Consider the following 12,707-nt stretch of genomic DNA (forward strand, 5'->3'; position numbering starts at 1 on the left):
CTTATAATTTATAAAATAAGTAGGTCATTTGATCAACTAAGCCACCCAGGCACCCCTAGCAAATATTTTATATCACCAAAATTTTAGTTATAAAACTTCAAGATGATAAGGGACTTTTTAAGACTTAAAAAGCCACTAAGAATTATGAAATTATGTATTAAATTAAAAGGAGATTAATCTTACCCTAATGGATGGCATCAAACACTATATATAAAAGATTTTTTTAAGTGGGAACTAATTTTTTTTTTTCATTAAAGCACTGTAGTATAGGGGCACCTGGGTGGCTCAGTCAGTTAAGCATCCAAGTTCAGCTCAGGTCATGATCTCACAGCTCATGGGTTTGAGTCCCACATCAGGCTCTGTGCTGATGGCTCAGAGCTTGGAGCCTCCTTTGGATTCTGTGTCTCCTTCTCTCTCTGCCTCCCCACCAACACCCCCCCCACCCCCCCGCTCACTCACTTGTGCGCTCTCTCTCTCTCTCTCAAAAATAAATAAACTTTAGGAGCGTCTGGTGGCTCAGTTGGTTGGGTGTCCAACTTCAGCTCAGGTCACGATCTCTCAGTTTTTGAATTTGAGCCCCACATTGGGCTCTGTGCTGAAAGCTCAGAGCCTGGAGCCTGTTTCAGATTCTGTGTCTCCCTCTCTCTCTATCCTCCCCCTGCTCATCCCCATTTGTCTCTGTCTCTCAAAAGTGAATAAATGTAAAAACATTTTAACAAAAATAAATACATAAATAAACATTTTTTTTAATTTTAAAGCATTGCCTTAGAGTCTGGGTTTTCTGGAATAGTTACAATTTCAAATATTCTACTTCCATAAACCAATGGCTTTCTGAAAATTATAATATTTTGTTATTCAGGCTAGTTTGTATATCTCTTCCATCTGGAAATAACATAAAAATTCTTTGTGGGGTCATGTGATCAAAAATATTGCTTTGGGTAAATAAATCATCATAGAGCAGGGGAAAAAATATCAGGTTACAAATTTAAGAGATCCTGACTCTAATCTCTGTTGAATTACTAGCTATGAAATGACCACTAGACTTTCAAAGAGCTAACAAAGAGGAAATATAATCAATACTAAAACTTGCAGTACCTATGAGGAAAACCAAAGTACTAGCACAGAAGCCTGTTATTGATACTAAGAACCGAGATACATTTCTCTATTAAGTACTTACTCATCAAGATAACATGAACATTGACAACCCCCTTTAATGTGCTTCAAATGACTTCTTATTATAATAAATATGCTGAAGACTTTGGACCAAAACACATATTCACAGACACAAACATCTGCCTCTGAAATGTTATTTTGGGGAAGTGACTCAGTACCTCTTCTGGGAGCAACTGCTATAGCTCTGTAAAGGTAAACATCTGAATTTTTAAAACTAAAAATATTAAAGTGGCTAATATTAAAGTTGCTTAGTCAAGAATTCAGATGTTCTGGGTTGACCTACCACCTATAACTAATTTGCTGGTCTTGGTTTGAATACAATACAGTTGAATTAAATTTCATTAAATTCCAGTGAGATCCAGACAGAATTTCTTTTTTCTCTTTCTTACAAGGGAAGAGGGGGGAAAAAAACATTTCTCTCTGTGATTGTGCTTGGAATATGCTATAGAAATGTCAGAGTAGTTACAGAATGTACATTCCTTGTGATAGGCATATAGGGAAATTCTACTTTAAAAAAATACACCAGGGGCACCTGGGTGGCTCTATTGGTTAAGCATCTGACTTCAGCTCAGGTCATCATCTCCAAGTTCATGGGTTCAAGGCCTTCATCAGGCTCTGTGCTGACACCTTGGAAACTGGAGCCTGTTTCAGATTCTGTGTCTCCCTTTCTCTCTGTCCCTCCCCAACTCAAGTGCTGTCTCTTTATACATACCAAAAATAAATAAAACATTAAAAAAATGTTTTAAATAAATACACCAAAAACACTCCTAGACTTTCCCAAACAAACTTTAACATGATTATTTGCTTTATAAATTATATCTTCTGCATAATTCAAGTGTTTGGTAACAGCTCACTGATTATCAGACCAAGACAAAGGAAATTTAAAGCCAAACTATTAAGAGGCATAATCTACTAATTGAAAAGAAAAAAGCAAAGATTGAAAATGCAAATCAAAAGAAAAAATAAGGATTAAAGTAAAAATGTGATACATTCAAATGAATACAGTGAAGCATTTCTATCAAAGCTACCTCTAATCTTTCTTTCACTGGACTGTGTTTGGTTTTGTTTCTACAACAGGATAAAGAAAATTACAGAGTTTCTTTAACCATCAGTTCCCTGGTTAATGAAACCTCCAACACCAAACCAAGTTATTCTACCTTAGTTCAACCACTGCATATGGACCCCCCAAAGGGTATGTTCAGTTTTAAAAGCCTTCTGAGGGGTCCCAGTAATGGAGACGCAGGTGCAGAGAAAGAGGAATTAATGCAACTTTCTTGAAAAGTATACATGAGGAGAGCCTCCAGCTGCATAACCTCAAAAAAGAACAAGAAATCCATGGGTCTCAGAAATAACTCCACGGCAGTTCTGTGGGTCGGCCATTTGTCTATGTGCCAGACCATAAGAGACAGTTGGTTTCTAGGAGCTCAGTCCCGTAAAAGAGTATTCCAACTATCTATGGAATGAATTCCCTTTTAATTGAAAAAAAAAAAAAAAGAGGGGAGGCGGGCAGGGAGATGCCTTTACCAAAGCTTCAAAAAGAAGACAAGAGCAAGTGTATAGAGGAGGAAGAAAAAAAAACCTGGTCAGTAAAACTTACAAGTTATTTATGCCTTTTACATACAGTCTTTACATAATGGCCAGAACTCATTCCCCAAATGTAATTGCCCAGTGTTATATTTCTGTTGATGGAATGTTGGCACAAAGGTGGCACAGCAACAGATGTCCCAAATGACATTTAAATTAGAAGTTTTATCCTTTTCAAAGAAAAAATCTGGGGTGTGGTTGATAGCAGGTAAAACTGGTTCAGTCTGGGGCCCCTGGGTGGCTCAGTCAGTTAAGCATCCGACTTCAGCTCAGGTCATGATCTCACAGTTTGTGGGTTCGAGCCCCGCATCGGGTTCTGTGCTGGTAGCTCAGAGCCTGGAGCTTGCTTCAAATTCTGTGTCTCCCTCTCTCCCTAATCCTCCCCTGCTCATGCGGTCTCTCTCTCAAAAATAAATAAAACATTAAAAAAAAAAACTCATTCAGTCAGTCCATGGCCACAATGCACCTGTTTCAGGACCTTGACAGTACCGATGATAGCGTCTCTTCTATTTCTTGAACCAGATGCTGAGTCCCTGCAGCAGCCTGTCCGGGTCAACCTGGGTTGCAGCCCCTGTGTTCACCAAGGTAACCCATCCATACTGCATGGTGAAATTAAGATTTTACAGATACAGTGTAGGTATTATCAAAGCAGTAAGAAGAAGGAAAAGGGGACACTAAGAAGCTCAGAAATTACTGTTTTATGTATGTGACAAGTGAGTACCAGAAGGGGAGAAATTATTGTTCAGTGTCACAGAGCAACTGAGGGTTTATCCTATACTCTTTAGACTTCTGGTCTAGGTCAATCTCCAACTCTGGAGGGCAATGCTTAGACTATCCTCTCCAAGTAGACGATTCTCTACCTAACCTCATGGTTTATCTGATTCTCCGAACTAGCCAAAAGATGCCCTTTTGAAGAAGTCAATAAGTAAAGCAATGTCTATTTCCTGCTTGAAAAAGAGTGAGAGATCAGGATTAAGAAGGCTCCTGTATCATCTACTAGAAATAGCAAGATTCAATCAAAAAGGCCAAACCAAAGTAAAGTTGAAGTCACTAGGCTCACTGCACCCCAGTTTCCAAAACTGACAGAAATGGAACCACTGCTTTTTGCTGGCTCAAACAGGAAACAGGGCAGAGACTTAACGTGTACCAAATATAGTATGAAAGCCACAGGAAACATTCATTAAGAATTCTTATTCATTAAGAATAAGGCACCTGAGTGGCTCAGTCGGTTACGTGACTGACTTCGACCAACTTCGGCTCAGGTCATGATCTCATTGGTTCATGGGTTCGGGCCCTGCGTCAAGCTCTGTCCTGACAGCTCAGAGCCTGGAGCCTGCTTCTGATTCTGTGTCTCCTTTTCTCTCTGCCCCTCCCCCATTCATGCTCTGTTTCTCTCTGTCTCTCAATAATAAATAATGTAAATAAAATTTTTTTTTAAAGAATAAGGCAGGGGGTGCCTGGGTAGCTCAGGGAGTTAAGCATCTGACTCTCAAATTCGGCTCAAGTCATGATCTCACAGTCATGAGACGGACAACATAGAGATTTCTTGGGATCTCTCTCTCCTCTCTGACCCTCCCTAACTCATATGCATGTGTGCTCTCTCTCTCTCGCTCTCTCTCTCTCAAAATAAATAAATAAACTTAAAAAAAAAAGAATAAGGAGCACTACTATAGATTCTGGAAGCCTGCTTGCAGCAGAGGCTGCCTGCAATATATGTTTATTATTTCTACAAGTTTCCTACTGCATTCCTTCCCTGTGATAATACTGCCCTGGACATCAGGCCTCCAGGGCTGAGCTGGTGGTCAGTGTGTCTCACCTGACAGAAGGACCTCAGATACTCCCTCTCTGGAGTTATAATCTGAAATGTAATACTAGATTCTAGAGGATTCTAGAGCTGAAACCAGGAGAGGAGGGGAATCAGGATTTAAGGTGGATATTTACACAAATGCCACCCATTCATGTATGCCATTCATGTATGCATTGCAAGATCAAACCACTTATTTTTATACACTTTTTATATAACAGTATAAACCAGCACTCTTTTTTTTTATTTTTTAACATTTATTAAATTTTGAGAGAGAGAGACACGGAGTGTGACTGGGAAAGGGTCAGAGAGGAAGACACAGAATCAGAAGCCGGCTCTGAGCTAGCTGTCAGCACAGAGCCTGATACAGAGCTCAAACCCACGACCAGTGAGATCATGACTTGAGCTGAAGCCAGCCCCTTAACTGACTGAGCCCCGCAGGCGCCCTGAACCCGGCACTTTTTAAAGAAGGTTTTCAGGTTATTTATCTTAAATAAGCCTCAAAACCTCAACAAAGGCTGAGCATTTTGCTAGCCTTATTTCACAGATAAAGAACATGAATTCCACAGAGATTAAGACTTTCCAAGTTCTGGGGCTCCTGAGTGGCTCAGTCAGTTAAGCGTGTGACTTAGGCTCAGGTCATGATCTCACAATTCATGGGTTCAATCCCCGCATCAGGCTCTGTGCTGACAGCTCAGAGCTTGGAGCCTCGAGCCTGCTTTGGATTCTGTCTCCCTCTCTCTCTGCCCCTCCCCAACTTGGGCTCGGCCTCGGTTTCTCTCTCTCTCAAAAATAAACAAACATTAAAAAAATTTTTTTAAATAGCTTCCAAGTTCTTCAGGGGCACCTGGCTGGCTCAGTCAGAGCACACAACTCTTGATCTTGAGGTTATCAGTCCGAGCCTCGTGTTGGGTAGAGAGATGACTTAAAAATAAAATCTTAAAAAAAAAAAAATTTCCAAGTTCCTACAATTAGCATCAACCAGGTAATGGCAGAGTTGAGATTTTGGTCCAAGTCCTCTAACTCATGATTCAGAATCCTTAACAAATTGCAAATGCTGCCCATACTACCTGACCAGAAATAAAAGGCAAAATATTTATATGATCTGAAGAGAAACCAGAGTATACCTGACCAGTAATAAAGCTTAAATCTATGACTATACATGAACTCAAAAAAATAATACAACAAAGGGAAGAGTTTCCAACTAACTGGTTCCCCATTTTGAAAAATGGCTCTTAGGGAAGTAAATAACTTTCTCTATGAAATTAAGATAAAAATAACTTCTTTGTGACCGTCATGCACACTATAAAGTACAAAAGCATCCCAGCAACTCCTTGTTTTGATTAAAGGACAGTCAGTTGTCAATAACTATGACAAAAAGCATACTTACTACAGTAGGCATCCCAAATCATTGCACTGGTGAAAGAGTTTCTTCCACTCTGTGAATTCTGTTTGTTCTTCAGCATCTTCAAGACGTCTCTACAACCAGTGGTCAGTCTGTCGTATTTGAATGCCGCGTCCGGGCAATAACCACAGTTCATATTCACTGGTACAGAGAGAAAGAGGAGATAGCAGACTCTGAGGACTTCCAGATTCTGAGGAGAAGTATTATAATAAGCTTTTTGATTTGCTTTTTATTTCAGTTAACCTTGAAATCTAATTCACGTTTTAAAGTTTAATAGCTGGTTTGTTACGGACTCAAGAATTTCTATTGTTAAACAATTATTATTTCAAATCCAAGTGATTCTTCAACAAAACCATCAAAAAAGAAAAGATAGCAGGGGTTTTTTTTGTTCATTTTGTGTGTGTGTGTGTGTGTGTGTGTGTGTGTGTGAAACTACAGTTTTAATGGCTGTGAAAAGACTGGTTTGTTTTCATAAATTAAGTATCTTCTGACTTAGTTCTTGGTATACAAACAGGGAAAAAATGTGAGAATAAACATCTTTTAAGAGTAAAATAAATTAATAATGATGCATAGCTTCCTAAATACTTTTTTAAGTTTCTTACCAAATAATTTAGGGAAGAGTAACAAGTATGATGACCTACCTCATGCCAAACACTGAGTTTATACTTCATATGCAACCTTTCATTTAATCCTCATATCAACATTTTGAAGTATGCATTATCATCTCCATTTTATAAGAAAAGTGAAATTCAGAAATACTAAATGCCTTGCCCAAGGTTACAAAGCTAATCAATGCTGCAAGCCAGGGTTCAAGCCCAAAATGTTTCTTGCATCAACTGAAGAAAATACATTCATTTAAATGTTAACTCAGAACAACCGAACATTTGCACATCACATTCAGGAAGGAAAATCTCTATTATACAACTTGATACTAGCCTAAAGAAGAAATTTTAAATTACTCATATTCTCATCACCCGGAGAAAACTATTAATCTTTGGGTATTTTTCTACAATACTACAGTATGCTTATAATGTAATATTCATTTTAATTAGCAAGATTAAAGACAGAAGTTTTCTTGAGAAAAAGAGACCACTAGAGGATTAATGGCTCAGTAATGGTTCCCATTCAGAGAAGGGATAAGAGATGAAGAATTAAGGCCCACAGAAGTAATTTTCACAAAATCACAGAGCAATTCAATGGTAGAACAGGACAAAAACACAGTTCCTCTACTATCCTGCCAAGTGTTCATTTCATTATGTACCTTTTCTGGGTTTCTACAGAATTTATAGCCTGTGATTCCAAATTACAGTCAACCTTCCATTTGCTTTATTCAAGTTATTTCTCATGTAACATGCCACCTTCTCCCAACTAAATTAACTATCACTTAAATTCTCTCTTTACTCTCATTTTTCTTTCAGAAGCTTGTTTATCATCTATTCCCGGTAAGCACAATTCTTCAACATCTTGATAATAAAATGATTAAATCAAAATTTCCATCAGAAGACTCTGTCTCCTAGATCACTTTTGCCTTCATGAGCAGTTTCGAGGCTACCCTAAACCAACCCTTGAGCTGACACAGCAAAAGCAGAAAGATAATTGGGATTTATCAGTTTATTTATTCATCTATTCATTCACTCAACATAGTACAGATGACAGTCAGGTTCCATTCTTGGCGCTGAGTAGGTCCCTGCCATCACAGAGTGTGTATTCATCCTCTCATTTGTGACTAATGAGCTCAGCACTGCGAAGACGTCCTGCCATCAAACACCCAAACTGTTGACTATCCAAGAAGTAAAGTAGTGCCTATCACACAGTGGCCATCACTGTACTAACAACAGTAGGTCGAACTATCCTGGCAAGGATAATTTTTAGGTCAATTCAGAAAAAAATCTTTCTATAGGACCTTCATGCTAAACACTAAAGCTCCAGAAATTTAGAAGTCAGGGAATAAAGTGTGACGCTTGCTTTCAAGAAACTCCCAGTATAGTAAAAAGATGTGTCAGAGTGACAGGACAGGTGATAGAGACTGTGCTGGGATTACTCTAGGCTATATTTTTAAGATTTATTATCAGCAACCCACTGAAAGACAAAAAGTCTAATCAGATGGATTTTTTAAAAATTCAGAAATATGCTGTTTATTCCTAGTACCTATTCTCCCTGACATCCTATATGGTGATTAACTTGGAGTCTCAAAACTCTGGTCAAGTTGAATCTCTTGCCTTTCCAGAGGAAGTGTGCACCTTGATTATCACAGAAGCATTTCCTGAAGACTCTGGAGAATTCAAGTGCATTGCAGAAAACGAGGCTGGGACTGCAGTCTCAAAAGCAAGACTCTTCGTTTCCCCAGGTAATTGCTCTTCAGGATGGCCCTGCTCCAATTCAGCCATGACCCAGGAGGAAAATTCTGTTTCTATGTGAGTTGGTGAATAATTATATTTTTCAGAAGGAGAAGCGGAGAAACCAGAGAGTTCTCCAAAGTTACCCGTGAGGAAACTTTCTTCAGAACTGGCCTCCTTTCCTTGGAGCAGTGACAGCTACACAAGGGACAAAGATGTAGATGACACCCCAATAAACATTATTTCAACTATTCCTGAACCATCCAGTCACAATGAACATGAGATCCAGGTTCCAAAGGAGGATTTCTGCAGTGAAAATTCTACTGAACTACAACCACAATGGTAAGGGCCAACAGACCTAACACTCACTCATTCAACAAATGCTCTTGGTCCTGCAGATGCAACACTGAAGATGACAAAGTTTTTGCCCTGAGGGAGCTTGCATTTGTGATGAATCACTTAACTGTCATTTCTCCCCTGCCCTCCATTGTATATTTCACCAGGGCTGAAATAGTAAATCATGCGCTTAGATACACATTTAAGAGTTTATTACAGAGACTTCTTTAAAAAAATTAATGTTGAAATGGCACAAGAATTTTAAAAAGTACAATATTTTCTCCAAAAGAACTCAGGGTCTTGTCTCAATATAAATACATAAAACACTTTGTGATATAAGTTTCTTCCTGTTGTCTTAGAATACAAACAGAATTGTCCTTGCATTTAAAAGGCAACTGTGTAAGTGACTCAGTAGGTGAATTTGCCAAGCACGCTATGTTTAAAACACAATCCACTATCTCCAAAATCCAAAAACACACCTCAAACCAAAACAGTGACTAAAAAAACAAAAACAAAAACAAAAAAAAAACTAAAACTTGATACTTAAAAGTCATTTAAAATTATGTTTTACCAATATCTAACGTAGTCCATTAAATATTTTACCAACCTAAAGTTACCTTTAAATTTAGGTTAAACACTTTAAATAAAACTTAAAAAGTGAACATTCTTGACAATTTTCCAGTGTAACTAAACGTAGCATGTTAATTACAATATAAAAGATACTGGAATCTCTTTTAAGAAAAGATTTCTTGAGTAGTATTTGGGTTTTTAGGTGAAAAATGTATCATGTTAGAAAAAAAAGGAATCAGAGTTCAAATACATGAAGCACCCCATTCTACAAAGGATTAAAATTGTAGATGACTGGCTGATATTGTTGAGGGCTGCTTCCTCAGGCTTTTAGAACTTTGAAATAGGTACTTCTCCAAGTGTTGCCTACAATGAAGACAGGAAAGGAAAGAATTTGAACTTGGAGATTAACAGACCTGCAACAACATATGTGTAGCATATAGTAGGAATTCATTAAATAATAGCTATTACTTCACTGCGTAGTTTTTTCTTAGGATCAATGTATCTGCAATAATAACCTATGACTGATTTCTCAGTTGGTCTCCTGGAATACCTTTAGCTTCTGGGATCTCTACTTGTGCCTGGAGAGTAGCTGCCCTTATAGATACGGATTCTCATGAGGTCAAAGAAGAATGGGTGTGTGGGACAAAAGACTGCAATTTATTCAACAAACATTTATTAAGCACATCCTAGGTGTGTTTGTCAGTTTCTGTGTGAGACTTCCCTCGGAAAGACAGCCAATACAGATACCTACAACATTTCTCCAGGAGTTCATGTGTTTAGCAGGGAACCTTTAAGACTTACAAGGACATTGAGTTTATAATATAGTACTTTTCAAAGAAGAGTACCACCTTTTCCAATTAATAAAACCATCTGTGGGAAAAATTATCCAACAAAAGTTCCATAAAAGTTAACAAGTTTTTACTGAATGTCAACTTTGAGCCACATTGTCCCAGGCAAGATTAAAATGTTATCAATAGTCCTTCCCTCAGTAAACATTTAACTTGGTTGAGGAGATATATTATATCATGCAATAGTCCATTATAGGATTTCCTGTTGCCGAGTCTCTCAGCAACCTTCTGATTATGTTAGTAAAACAGATACTATCTTTGCTTTTCAGTTAATTATTAAAGCTCAGAGAGTTTAAGCCACTTGTCTCAGGTTACACAGCAAGTATTTGGTAGACTGGGCACTCACACTCAGGTCTTCAAAATAGATAATACGAAGGTTAATGTGTTTACAAAGTTATAGGACACTAACCAAATAAATGTTAGCATTTTTACTGTTGGACTCCAAACCTAGTGGAATGTCCATTATTATTTCTCACTTGAAAAGAACAGAAAACAGAATCAAGTGCTCAAAAGGAGATATCAAATTATAAGTGCTACAGTGGGATGGAACTTCAGTAATCATAGTGAACTATGCATAACCTGAAAATAAATGAAGTGTTCTTCCTTTCACCCTCAGTGTAGTATTTGACTTCTCAGTTGATACAGCAGAAATTAGCTACATCTAACCTCTGACTTTAGACAAAACTCACAGCACCATTCTACAATAGAATAAATACTTTACATTTTAAAAAACAACAAGAGTGTACACAAAGAAGGGAAAAATGAGTGAAAGCTAAACAGCTAAGCCACCCTTCCAGTGATGATGGGAAAGAAAGAATTCCCTCAATGGTTTGGTGAGACAATGGGAAGTTGCCTACATATTGTAAGGCACTAGAATAATCCACCAAAGGCCGTTGCTGATAACTTAAAGAAAGAAAAAGTTGTCTTTGGGGACAGGTTGGAATATAGTTCACTCACCTGACATCTTACTGATTATTCCAGTTTTAGGACAATTTTTCTCAAATAAGCAACTAAGCCATTCAAATAGCCATATTTGTGAGGAAACATAAAATACCATTCCAAAAAAGCAAACCAAGAATTAAGAAAAATAGAAAAGATTCCTAAAAGATTATTAAATATAGACCATTAACTTCTAAGTACAGAGCCATCAAAGACCTCCCTTACCTTTCCAAAATCTGCCTGGGAGCCCCTGACTATAGGGAAAAACTTAGCCTAGCCTAGATATACCATGGAGCTACTACACTACAACCAAATAAAATCTTACAAAATTATAAAAAGCCTAGGAGGGGAAAAAAGAGATAAAGTGTAAAGGATAAAAAGTAAATGGGACTAAAATTCTTCCGGTGCTATGTGGTTTAGAATCTGCCCTAGGTGATATGAGGGACTCTATACTTTGTCCTGGGCATCTTTCCTACTTGGCTGATAGGATACATCTTAAACTTTTAGGTATTAAGAGACCTCAAATCTAGCATCTCTTCTTCCTTGCCCTAATTCAATCCTGTTCTCTAGAAATAGTAAATGCCATACTTGTTGGTTATTCTTGCTGCTTTTATTGTCACCTACATTTACATTTTAAGTCTCCCTACTTGGAATTAAAAGGCTTTGTGCCTATTAATGGAATCTGAAATATCAGTGAGCAATGTAGAGAAATGTTTTGGGAAATTCCTGAAATAAGGCTTGGTAGGCAAACACCTACTCATCCAGTCTAGTACGCCTTTTCCACTAAGTAATGGTTATGTGCCCAGGAAGCAATTATCAAACGTTATCTAAACACCAAAGGAATATACACCTACATGGTCAGCTGTGAAGAATTTTACATGGCTCATATGCATTCAAACATCTATTGGTTGGACCTTTAATGTACATGGTAATTAAATCAAGATTACAGCACCCCTGAGGGAGGGTAATATAGATATATAGATATAGAAACATACCATAATGGAAACCAACTAAATGGGGATAAGTCCACTAAATTGACCTGATCCTCATGTCACCTACTCCTCTTTACCAGTTCTGTTGTTGATTTGAAGGCTTCTTCCTCTGTAATTATTTACTTCCCCTGAACAAAAATGGAAACCTAAATATGAACACAGCTTCCTCAGTGAAAAGACAAAGGAAACTATATAACTATTAGGAGTTACGGAAGATGAAGAAATGAAAGTTGATGGCATAAAGCCCTCACCTATTTATTTGGTAATTTCTTAATGTGTCAAAACTTTATTCTTTTAAGAATAAAAGAACAAGGTCAATGTTCGCAATGTAACGCATATGCCTTACAAAGTCAGAAAACTTGCTAAGAAACCAAATAATTTTTCTCCACCTCCCCACCTTCCCAGTGACAAGTCACCATGGCTAGCTCTCTTGCTTTTACCCAGACCACACCCTGTCTCTTGAAACAAACTGCTTGAACTCGGCTCCACCCCTGCTTCTATTTGGCAAGGAGGATGGGAAGCCTTCAGTTTAATCCAGTACGAATCAGTTTGGAGCCCATCCATCACTGGTTTTATTTCTGGAGAATTTTTACTGGATAGGACATCAGTCTTAGGATATGGCTTCCCTTTTAGTCCTTCTTTCTCAAACAGGGAACATTCAAAGCCCCCACCCCAATAAAGAAATTGAGTTTGCTTTATAGTTTTTTCCATTTACCAATT

This window comes from Suricata suricatta, chromosome 6 (assembly GCF_006229205.1).
Source record: "Suricata suricatta isolate VVHF042 chromosome 6, meerkat_22Aug2017_6uvM2_HiC, whole genome shotgun sequence".
In the NCBI taxonomy this organism is placed as follows: Eukaryota; Metazoa; Chordata; class Mammalia; order Carnivora; family Herpestidae; genus Suricata; species Suricata suricatta.